The sequence below is a fragment of the Chionomys nivalis genome, chromosome 10 (genome assembly GCF_950005125.1).
Source record: "Chionomys nivalis chromosome 10, mChiNiv1.1, whole genome shotgun sequence".
NCBI lineage: Eukaryota > Metazoa > Chordata > Mammalia > Rodentia > Cricetidae > Chionomys > Chionomys nivalis.
The window spans coordinates 30,814,375-30,827,514 of NC_080095.1; the positions used below are offsets into that span (position 1 = coordinate 30,814,375).

Sequence of the window (13,140 nt, forward strand, 5' to 3'; positions counted from 1 at the left end):
GGCCTTGGTGGGCTCCCAATAGATCAGTTCCACTGTCACTGTGGGTGGGTGCACGCCTCGTGGTCCTGATTTCCTTGCTCATGTTCTCCCTCCTTCTGCTCCTCATTTGGACCTTAAGAGCTCAGTCCGTTGCTCCAAATTGGGTCTCTGTCTCTATCTCGATCCATCGCCAGATGAAGGTTCTAAGGTGATATTAATATTTTGTTCAATGTGCAAGCAGATAAAAGGACTTCAAGTTTAGAAATTTTAGTACAGTGCTATCTAGGGGCGGACTGTACTAAAATTTCTAAACTTGAAGTCCTTTTATCTGCTTGTACATTGAACAAAATATTAATAAATATTAATAAAGAATAGAAAATATTCTTTCCCCTAATATTTTCACGTTAAAAATTACTTCACAGGCTGAAGAACTCAGGTAGCAGAAATAGTACATGCTGTAACAAGCAAAAGTACCTGAGTTCTGATTTCCAGGACCCATGTAAAAAGCTGGGCACTACAGCAGTGCCCGTAATGCTAAGTACTGGGAAACAGAGACACGTAGACCCCAGAGTTCTCTCACGGGCCAGTCTGTCTTAATCCATCAGTTAGTTCAGTGGGAGACCTTATCTCAAAAACCAAAGTGGAGACTGGTTGAGGAAGACCCCTAGTATCAGTCAGGTCTAGACACATATAATCATACAAACCCACATATATAATGTGTACATGCACGCCTTTGACACACACAAACACACTACTTCAAAATCAGTTTATCTTATGCTACTATCTAATTCTGGCTTCATCGACAATTCTGAAGAGCAAAGATGACAAATCGTTGAAAAATATGCTTTAGCTTCAAAAATTAAAAAAAGAAACAAAAGAAAGGACAAACACACATAGAATGTGTGTGTTAAGCTGTTTTAAAGATTTATATGATTCATTTTAATTTTTGTGTATGTGTGTGTGTGAAGATAAGAGTAGTCAGTTTTTGTTCTGACTCCACCCAAACCTGCAAGCACAATTTCTACATCTGGCTCCAGATCTGCAAGAAGTGATAACCAGTGAAAACAAACAGAGACAGCAGTTCAGACGTGCCTGCTTCCTGCACCCTGAGTGAGAGGCAGCCTCCCTGCCTTGTACAGGGAGATGCTGTTTGTCTTAGGGGCAGCAACATTTTAAAAGACTCTTCCTGACCATGAAAAGATGTTAATTTCCTGAGACATGCAGTCACAGGTCTTTCCTAATATGTCTGAACATAAGTCTAATGCCAACTGCAGAATCCTCAGAGGTACTGACCTCCCCCTTCCCAGGGATTCATACAGACACCTTAAAGGCATACCAAAGAACAAAATCATCACATGCCAATCAACTGACGATCTCAAATTTTCATGAAACCAGGAAAACATGTAAATTCATAGGTAAAGTCAAGAAAACATAATTGACTAAAAATAGCTGAGATTTTCTACTGTAAGTGATTCTTTATATATTCCCTTATAGGAATAACTATAGATTTTACTTCTAGGCTCTTCTGTATTAGGACTTCAAAGAAAATTTTAATAATCCTATTGGTAGATGCTCTTTGAACACGGCCAGCATTTAGAACTTGGATAGAAGCAGAGTATTAATTCCTGAGCTCTTTTCATAGACTTCAAAAGGCTCTTTATTTTTTACCATTGAACGAAATCCATAATTTCTTAGAGTCATGTCCAAATACGTACACATAAATAAATAAATATTAAGACAATCCTTGAAATGTGTGCACATCAACGTCTGAGAACATTCCCAACATCAGGCATCTTGTTGAGCATTTTTATTATTATATTTTCTTAACAATCTTCAGAAATATCACTGGAAGTCCTGATTACTCATGCATTTATGGGATTTTTTGTTTGTTTGTTTTTTGTTTTGGTTTTTGTTTTTCGAGACAGGGTTTCTCTGTGGCTTTGGAGCCTGTCCTGGAACTAACTCTTGTAGACCAGGCTGGTCTCGAACTCACAGAGATCCGCCTGCCTCTGCCTCCCGAGTGCTGGGATTAAAGGCGTGCGCCACCATCTCCGGGCCATTTATGGGATTTTTAAGACAAAAGGAAATTAAAAGTCATTCAACATGATGGAATTTATTTGAAAAATCAGCACTTGGTCCTATGCATATGAGACTCCTAAACCCAGGTTCATAATAATAATTTATAATACTTATTTTATGTGAGCTAATTACTAGGAACATTCATAGAACTGCTAAGAAAACTTTAGCTCTTAGCAGGATTGTAGGAAAAAAATCAATGTGATGTCTGAGATTCAAAGGTTTTAAAACATAATTGTGTATGTGAATCAACTTCAAATGAGCAAGACAGAGACAATCCCAAAGGCTCTGCTTCTTGCAGAGTTTAGGAAGATATTTCCCATGTGTTTTCTACAAATAAACATAAGTTAAAGGAGTTTAAGATGTGTAGTAAAAGGGTGTGTGGGAATAATTTTACACAGTTTTGGTCAACTTAAACCACACCAGGGATGTTTAACATAAGGGACCTGGGTCAAAGATGTCTGTGGGTATCTGCCAGTTCATACACACCTACAGGCAAAGACACACATGCATATTCATTCTATACAATACACATGCCGTGTTTCTTAGCTCTCAAGATCATGACCCAAATTTTTTCTTGTCTCCCTTCACTAAGAGCAAACTTGGAAAGCAATCAGAACCCGAGCAAGATCCTTGCGCTCTGCTAGTCACCATATTTTATAATTTCCAACTTTCTGCTTCTTTTGACAAGCTTTTAACCCAGGAATTAACATGAACCATGTCTGTAAAATTTCTTCTGTGACTGCTTTGTGGACCCATCTTGACTCAGCTGCCTGGTTGTGTCTCACTTTTTTTTTCCTCAGACGTCTTCCAGAGTCATATACTTGTCCTACTTTAATAGCATTCGTTACTTGACCTGTTAAGGTGATAAAACATGCACGTGTGTGTGTGTGTGTATGTGTGTGTGTGTGTAAAACTTAAAGAAGGAATTGTTCACTCCCCGATAAAAGTACAATCTGTTGTGGCAGAGAAGTCGCAGCAGCAGGAGCTTGTCAAAGCTGGTCTAATTGCATGTGTTGTCAGGACCCAGAGAGATAAGTGTCCTATCTCTCTCAGTTCACTATCTTATTTTATTCAGTCCAGGACCTAGGCTCATTGATTGCTGCCACCAATATTCTAGGCATCAGTCAATCTAATCTAGAAAATCCCTCACAGGCACACCCAGATGTGTATCCTAGGTGATCCTCCAGACTGTCATATTGGAATTCAATACTAACCACCGCACCAGGCACGACATCCCAAAGACTGCCTACAGTCGTCATGAGTTACTTTTAGTCTATATTTGGATGAAAGAAAGCCCCAGAGCATTTCCAAGGAAGCTGATCTTGTTGTTGAATAAGATACAACTGGGCAAAGGTTTGGGCAGCCAACCAGACTCATATACCTTTGAGTACAACATGGTGTCAGAATCCTCCTCCCACACAGGCGATATCATGTCCTCAATCAGAGAAAGGCACATATTTTGGTCCTGTTAAGACAAGGCCAGTCTTCATTCTCACTGTAGGTGAATTGCATGTGTCTACCAACCCAATGCTTATTTGAATTTCTTGCAGAAAACTTGATTCTGAAACTGAAATCAGCTCCTGGTAAAACTATAATATGAGCGGACTTAAGAAACCTAGACAACAATGAGGACCCTAAGAGAGATATTCATAGATCTAATCTACATGGGAAGTAGAAAAAGACAAGATAGACTGAGTAAATTGGGAGCATGGGGAGCTTGGGAGAGGGTTGAAGGGGAGGAGAGAAGTAGGGAAGGGAGCAGAGAAAAATGTAGAACTCAATAAAAAAAAAGAATAAAGAAACTCACATATACATACATATATATAAAATTTAGCTTAGGCAAAAGCTAATTACTTACTATGAAAATCTCACTAGTTGATTTCTTTGAGATTGTTTAAATAATCCTATTTCAATCCTTATGTACTCCATGTATGTGTTCAGTAGTAATTTTAATATAATTTATTAATAAATACCTGAATATTCTTAGAAAAACAGAAAGTTGATGAGATCATAGTCTAAGGTGACTAGTAACTTACATATGTAACTTTTTGGGTATTAATAAAAATACTATTTATTGTTCTCATAGAACTCTCCCACAAACATTTTTTTGCCAAGAATATTTCAATTTTTTCCCTTTTTTATTTTAAACTTATTTTTAAATTTTATTTTAAATTCCATCCACAGTTCTCCCCTCCACGCTTTCTACTGCTCTGCCCCAAAGTCCCTCACATCTCAACCCCCACCCACTTCTCTCAATCGGTAAGGACTCCCAAGGGAAGTCAACAAAGTCTGACACATTAAGTTGGGGCAGAACTTTATAAGAAACAGGTGGTAACTATCTTTAGTATTCGGAGCCAGATGCAAAATTATTTCAAGAAAAGGGAGAAATACGTAGGCAATTAAGCATCATCTAAACATTGCTAAACAACCAAAAGAAATAGTTGAGAGTTAATAATGTTGTAGAATTGTTGACAGGCTACAAAATGTTATTCATTAGCTTTCAGAAATACAAAATACTAGACGATACTTGATGGTACTGACCCTTAGAAAGCACACACGACACAAGTAATATCCCACTAGCATGGCCTAATTTCTGCTGCACATTTTCCATCTTATAAAGGCACCCAACTTTTGGTTAAAAGAGGGACCTTATGAAAAATATGCCAAGACTTAGACTGTTTCGCCTAATGGTCAAAAGATGTGGATTGGAAAAGAGGGTGGCCATAAGATGAAAGAGGCGGCGATACGTGGCTAGCTCCATAGACTTTCCAAAGCAACACGGGTGCATATTAATTAGGAATACATGCAATGCAAACCAAAATTTTAAAAATTCGAGGGTGAAAAACAAACTGATTAATCATCTAAAGTCATTTGTGCAAAAGGAAACAAAAAACAAAACAAAATGATTAAATATTGTATAAGCAACACTATGTAGACGCCTTCTAAAATACCACTTACTGCTTTTCTTATACACTTAACCACAACATTCTCAAAGAAACATAATATAGCCCACTGTCAATCATCTATCTGAGAAAAGAAGAAAATATTACCTATATCCAGATCAGAAACGAAACAGCAGAGAGTAAGGAAAAGAATATTTTCTGTATTCCCATCCATTCACTGATCTGAAAATTATGAAGAAAATATTTAGGTAATTTGGGCATACATTATAATACTTACTCTGAAAACCCCAGTGTTCATGAAACTAACATGGTAGCTTACTTCTTACACGTAAATTCCCTAGAACAGCATATAATATCCCACATGAACCAAGGCAGAATTCACAGACATAATTTTTGATGGAGCAGGTATTTCCACATGCTGAGTATATTTATCCTAACAGAAAGTCCTATAATTTACTATATGACAGGAAGAAAGGCGGACCCCTTCATTTATGGGCTGCTTCACTATTTTCAGATAGATCGCTACTAGACTTGGAGGAAAAACCCATGGATGTGTTAAACAAACTGTGGGGTACTAAAAGGGGAGTGTTTGTCCTTCTCTGGACTCACTTTTATACCTTGCTGTTTTACTTATTCTTTCAATGTATACTGATATACTGATGCCTGTTGCCCCCCCTCCCCCCCAAATAGTCTGACAAAATGTTTCTATTGGATAATAAATTGGTGTGTTCTTCCCTGGTAAAGACTATTTCTCCCACTCTCAGTATTCCTTAGCTGCCTGTAGGGTTTGTTTTTTTTTGAGGGGGGGAGTGAGTATGCCTGTGTTTTCCCTCATCTACATCAGCATGACTATCTTTGTTGTCCTTGTTTGGCCTATGATTAGGAGTCATGTTGGTGAGACTTCACGGGTGTAACTTCTGATATTCTTAGAAGACACAATCTTAGAGCAAATCCCTGATCTTCTGGCTCATAAAAGACTGCCTTCCCCTCTTTTGCAATGGTCTCTCATCCTTGGAAACATACATATAATGTATCATTATGCAGACAGAGCAGGTTTTACTTACGTCTTTGTGAAAAATATGTATATTATAATATTTAATGGGTAAAAGAGGGCATGAATTTGAAAAAGAGCAAGGAGGATATATGGGAAAATTTAAAGGTCACAAATTAAATTGATAAGGATACAATTATAAATTTTAAAAATTAAAGAAATATTTAAAAACAATAAAAAATATCAATAATATTGTTGTCTTACAATGCTGATATTTTGGATATATTATGTTAAATAAAACTTATTACTCATTTCAAAACATATTTCATCTTGTCACATTTATTTTAATGACCAATTTCAAGTACTGCCAAATCTATTATTATGATATAAAGAAATTGTTCATTTGACAATTCTTAAATCACTTGGTAATTTACTTTGTGATTTTTCAATTAGTGTACTAAATTATTCATTTCTTGACTGTTATGAATGATTTAAACAATAAGATGTATGTGCCCTAAATTTATATAACAGTCTGTGTGAGGATAAGGTCCTTCTGTCCTACATGTCTGTTAAAAACAAGGTTTACCTGGCAAAATATTTATTAAACAATGAGAGTACAATACATTCACCAGTCAAAGCAATGTCTGAATTATAAATTAGGAGCCATACTCTTCTGTCACTCAATAAATCAAAGATAATTGAGGAGAAATATGTAGTTGCCTATAACCCTAGATGTATAATGATTTGTCTTATTCTCAGATAGCATATTGTATGAATTGGCCAAAGCAACTTGATAGTTATTTTGTAGGCTTTAAGTAATGGGTCTCTCCACCTCCCAAGTGGTCCCCTAAATTTCAAGTGCATAATAAGAAACTGTTCTGACAGGTGCCAAACAAGAGACAGCGAATGATGTGCTGTATGCTCAGCCTGTTTATCTTCAGAATCCAAATTCCTACACACTGCAGACTTTCAAATCAGGAGAAGACTTTACTTCAGCTCAGTGCACTTCCAACACACCTATAATGCACGGAGTCTTGTTAACTTCCGTGACCGTCAGCTGGTTCTAACACCAAGTCACCACCTTCTAGCAGTTTTCCTAATGGTTGTATTTTTATTGTTCAAGATTGGCTGGTTGATTTCAGTTTACTTATGAGAAATTTGAATGATGGACTTTCAAATATGCCATGGTGAATGTGGATTCAAGGAATGGAGATAATTCCAAATGGTCATTAGTAAAAAATGCATGGGAATGAGAGAAATAGCAGGATATGCTTGGGCTGGTGTGTCAGAGGAGCTGCTGGGCTATGCTTGGAATGGGAGGAGTATGTGTGTGAGCCTGACCCTTAGGTACTTACTGGTTGGGAGAGTGTAAATGCTGTAGTATAGAGACTAGGCATGAGAGTTGAGGATGGCACACACAGGCAAATTTCTAAGCAGTCAACAGGCTGGGACAGTCCAAATGTAAGACCCAGGCTAAGCCTAGAGATATGAAATGGTTTTGTTAGAATCACAACAGGCTAGAGTCATAAAGGCTCCGCAGATTGGCATGTCACAAGGATGCTAATCATGGAGAATGGGAATGGAATAAGAGTTGTATGGTCCACAGCCCTCACTAGACTGAACAGGCACAGAGGAAGTGTCACCTGGGTTAGGTCTAGGGGCCAGTCTTCAAGGATTCCAACTCCTAAGAAAGTGTCTACACTGAGAAAACAGAAACCAAATGGTAGCTTGCAAGTCTTTGAAACGTTCCTTTTTAAAAAAAGATGACTATTTCACACCAAGAGTTAAAGTCAAAACACTGGGTGTTTTCTTTCTCAAGCGCGATATTAACCGACTTGGAATTTCTTTCAAACAACCTTGCTGTTAGCTCTTTGCAACTTACCCAAAGACAAAGGTAAAAGAAATATATATATATATATATATATATATATATATATATATATATATTTAAAAAAGACCTCACTTCCTCTATATAAAAAAAAAGAAGGAAACACAAGCAATTCACTGACCTACTCAAGGCCGCTCAGCATTCAGAAGAAACAGTGATTAAACGTCTGACTCAGCGAGCTTATGACAGCCACAAATGCCAAGAGCACACTTGGTGTGAATAATCAAATGGCACTTCACGCATGCCTCTTCATATGATAGTACCTGTAGATGCATGACCTTCGGGTACCCAAATCTCTATCCTATTTTTAACTGAATATATTGACAAATACAAGAGGGGAAGTGAGTTTATCCATGTGCTGAATCTATCACCTTGAGGAACAAGATGATACTAGTGATTTGGTTTTTAGAGGATGAAATGTCATGTTTATAATTCAAAATTTAAAAAAAGCAAAAAGCGAGGGGGGAAAAGACACAAGCTAATACTATTCTTACCCACGAATTAAAGAGAGAAGCAATTTTACTCATGAATTAATAAAAAAAATAGTCTACAACATTACCCAGGTTCTGCCACATAACATAACTATCATAATAGCTCTCTGTTAAAACAATTTTACCTCTCAGCCTCCACTCTCTGAACCTGAGCCCAGGGGAGGAACTTTTGACAGTCACAGCCTGGGGTGTGATTAGCATTGGGAGGGCAGAGAAAACAGAGATGGCTAACTCTCCTACAATGCTCAACACAGCATGACATTTTGAAACAAAGATGTCAATGTTTGGGAGTGTCACCTTGAAAGAGTACTGAACCGAGGTCAGGAACTGGACTAGGTTACTTATTTTCTGGAACCTTTGTATTTCCATCTACATAATATTACTAATACAACAGCAGATTTGACCATGAAAGCTACATGTTGGTGAGTCAAGAAAAAAATCCAGTTCAAATACTTCATTCAATTACTCAAAGTCTCCTGAAAATTTAACATTAATGCTACCTGAAAACGTTAAAACACTTATTTTAAAAAGAAGAAACTCTAACTCCACAAAAAAATAAACACAAGTCTTAAATTTATAATAACACTGAGAAAAAAATGTCCAGTATTGAAAAAGCATATACTTGATATGTTTTAAAAGATCTTTGTCTAATTCAGTCACCACCAATAAGAAAGGATGCTAAAACAACCCTGGAATAGTCCCTCAATAATTTCTCATGCCACAATTCTGAGTATTTTGCTAAATGTAAATGGTAATTAAAAATTATGGCCAGAATTTAAGCTGGCAACATTCACACCAAAAAAGGATGCTAAAATTGTAATTATATTTGTATCATCTTTGAAACATGAGTTCCTCTGCCAAGGCTAAAATTTTTATTTAGTCTTCAGGAATCCGATATGGTTTGTTTGAACTGTCAACTGTGACCACATTTGAAGAGGCAGTTTTCATTTGTCTGTTGATCTTGTGGTGAGCTTTGAATAACAGGAATGTCTTCACTTGGGCATCAGGGGAGATGGGGTGGGGGGGGGTTCCTCCCTGGTCAAGTTATTTGTTGAAACAGTTGGCACTTGAAAAGCAAGTTCCTATTAAAATGACCTGAAAACCCAATATGTTTTTCCACTTTAAGAGGTGTAGAGAGATATAAACCACAAGATTATACAGTCAACTAACAAACAAAACAAGTCAAGAGGATCCGGACAGCAGAAGGAGCTCATCAGCAGAAATTCACTGCAACTATTAGCACGTTGGTGTTTGCTGTCAATGCCAATTAGAGGGTCCAAGATGATCTCTGCTATTAAATTTTCTTTCATTCCTCAGCCAGTACAAACTAGATGACAAAGCAGTTGCAGTGCAAAAAACGCACTTGTGCCCACTTCCTGAAATGCAGAAAGTCTGTGTGCCAGCCAGCATTCATGTGCATAAGCATCGCTTTTGGAAACAAGGCTAAACTGAGTTTCCTCCTACAATGGTAAGAGACAATCATAACACATTTGTTCACAATACTGTAAAGTTGCAAATGCCGTGCGAGAGGCTGGTTATAAAAAACAGCTCAGATTTTGCTGCAGGTAAAGGGGAGACTATTGATCTGGAAAGGAAAATCAATGAAAATAAATACATAAACATAGCAAGCATTTTCAAGCTCCCTGAGAATTTCCTTGTCCACCAAAACTCCTTAACAATCCTTTTGTGTGTGTCGAACATTTCGTCATGAATTTCTTTCTTATTACTTTGAGGTCACATTGGACAAAATGTTAAGTTTGTATCCAAATTGAATGTTTCTATTTTGACCATTACCAAGAAAATGTGCATTTTATACATAAAAGTTATTTACGTATTTCCATGTGTTGTATGTATTACATATGCTTATATATACTATATTTGAAGATTTATTGTATTTTTAAATTTATATTTATGGTTGTTTTCTTTTATGTGTATAGGTTTCAAATGTTTATGAGCAACTATCTTAGTGCTGGGAATCAGGCCAGAGTCCTCTGCAAGACCAAGAAGTGCTCTTAACCACTGAGCATTCTCTCCAGCTCCACTAAATATCATATTTTTAAAAAATTGCAAAATGAAAATTATTACACAAACATTGGTACATACAGAAAAGATTTAAACATCAATTTTTAACACTTCTCCTCATTTTAGAAATTCTACTGTATTATAGCAATCACATCTAACATGTTATCTACCCACTTATCAAACTTTTAACTGTTCAGTATGGCATTTTAACCACAGGGCAATGCTGTACTGTAGACTTCTATAGTTTGTTCTTTTTTCATCCCTGAAACTTTATGATTGCTGATGGAAGATGATAGTTTGCACTGACTGGCCAACTGAGATTAGAGGAAAGCTCAGGATCTACCAGTAAGGTACATGTCCAGTACCTCACACTAACCGTGTGACTTAGGGCAAACTTATTTAAGTTCATGATGACTTATTTCCATTATTTGACAAATAGAGATGAAATACTTATAACAGAGTTATTTTAAGAATTATCTGGCCTAGGGATATACATTAGTAGCAACGTACTTGGCTAGGATGTACAAGGTCTTAGCTTCTTAGTAAGATTTAATACTATATTGAATATATAATGCATACATAAATACATGTATAACATATATATGTTTATACATTATATAAAAGTTGATTACATAAATACATGTTAGTTGTAGAAAGTTAAATGGAATACATTCATTTACTCATTAAAAGCACGTAGAACTGATGCCAAGGAGGAAAATATATCAAAATATTTATTGCAATTGTCAGCAAAACTAAAGCACCTTTGCCCTTCTACAGCATCAGAAAAGGACACACAGCCACTCATCTCTGCTCTGACATCCTCTAGATCTAATAGCAAGTTTCTGGAAGAAATACAAGGGACCTTGTGGATTTATTTCTCTTTGACTTCGATTTAGGTAACAATGGGGGAAAAAAATCTACCCACGTTGCCTGAAGCCTAAACAATACACTAAGAAATACAATACCTAATAGATTACTCTATATCTACAATGGCATGTAGATATAAAAATAAACACATATATACACATCTAAGCGCGCACACAATGATTCCTTCTGCATGCTAAGTTTACAGTTGCTGCCTAGTTGACTCTTTAGCTTCTTTAGTATTCGGGAAAGACATCAATCATACAGTTCTGCTTAACATCTAAAATTAAGAAGGCTTCCATTTCTGAAATGTGGATGGATTTAGTGTTCCCATTACACTGAACGCTAAGCTTCCCTTTGAATGGGGAAGTCAGGGTAAGTCGAGTAGAATTTATATCCTGTCCTGAAAAATGACAGTCAGGAGTCACACAATCCTGAAAGAGATTAGGAGGGGAAATTGAATGTCTCAGCAAACAACTTCTCTTTCTCAACTCAGAGGTAGACAGTCAACTCAGTAAAAGCTGATCAGAGATGGTTTGCAAAGGGCAGGGCTCCCAGAGAGCTGATGACAGAAAAGGCAGCAGGCATCATCTCCCTTAATCGCAGCCCTTGTTGTAGGTATCACTAAGTACTTCATGAGGAAACCAATCAGAGCTCAAAGACACACAATAGGTCAGAAGAAGACTTTTAAATACCTCCATATTCCTTGGAAGTAAGTCAAACAGACATTCACTACGTCACAGAAACCTAGGCTGTCTCTTGTCTTTTTCTGGTCCATCTATATCTGTATTTATTCTTTTGCCATCCTCCCTGCTCATTCTCTCTACACTTTTTGGATGTTAACCCTTTTTCAATGAAAAGTAAGCAACTATACCAAACCCTCCCCTAGCTCCCACACAGAAGGCCTGCCTGAGGTAGAGCCAGTGATGCCTGAACCCATGGTGCAGCTGCAGACATGCACACCAACTCTGCATGGCTCAGAAAGCAGCTCTCAGCAGCACTTAGCACCTCGTGTGAGTGTGCATCTGCAACAGCAGCCAGCCACTGCACAGTGAGTGATTCTCTGCCAAAGCCAGGCAGGCCTGCGTGTGAACAGAGCAAAGGGCCTGGGAGGCAGAGAAGAACGTCCATTCTCTGGGGCTCTGGAGGGTGTATTGTCACATCCTGAAAGAAAAGAAGGGGAAAGCCAGCCAAAGGCTGTCCATGGATGACCCTCAGCTCCACTGTGGCTCCCAGCCTAGGCACTCACTATCTGATGCTTTACAGATACACAGAATGAAGATGTGGAATAAGAAAGCTTCTTGCAGCTTGCATCGGCCACTCCATTTTTCTCATTTATATCTTTCAGTGGTTTGGTCACGAAATATCTTTCCTAATTATTTAAACAAGGAAATAAGTATCATGTCCTGAATCAATATTCTACAACCTGGGAAGCGCACATCCCACTCAGAGCAGACATCTCAAGTCTTATGCAAACATTAATCAACTCACTAATTCATGTTATGAGGTAAGTAGCTCAGAAGCCCTAGTTCAGCAGTGCTTAGAAAGGTTAAGACAACAGAGCAATTTAATTGAAGGGCCTTCCAGAGCCTTCGAACTGACTACCAAAGGAACGCGGCTGTCCACATTCCCTGAAAAACAAATAAATCTGACTGCAATGCTAAAGACAGTTCATACCGTAGAGCTCAGTCGATAACAAGAAACCAATGCCAATCACGAGCTGTTCTTATGCCATTCAAATGCTCATGGTCAGATTCTGATTAGCTTAAGAAAGGTCCCTGTTCTCCTAACTGATCCCTAGAAGGCTCTTGCTCTCTGTTTCCTACATTACGGCAGACAACTTTCTGCACTCATTGACAATAAACCGAACCATATTTCCTTCTTTTAACAATGCCTTGAGGCAACCTTCCTAAATGGTGTCAG

General features: G+C 37.6%; 1 protein-coding gene across 3 annotated transcripts in view; it reads right to left on the bottom strand.

The window, feature by feature from the left end:
• The window catches only part of Flrt2 (fibronectin leucine rich transmembrane protein 2), a 96,218-nt gene that overhangs the window by 26,766 nt on the left and 56,312 nt on the right, over positions 1–13,140 (bottom strand). Inside the window, exon 1 of one of the 3 annotated variants that reach the window (XM_057782479.1) lies at positions 5,109–5,139. The exons of the other annotated variants lie outside the window; for them this stretch is intronic. The gene's annotated coding sequence lies outside the window, so the exon portion shown is untranslated. Of the gene's footprint in view, positions 1–5,108; positions 5,140–13,140 lie in introns of those variants that run through there. 3 annotated transcript variants of the gene reach the window in all.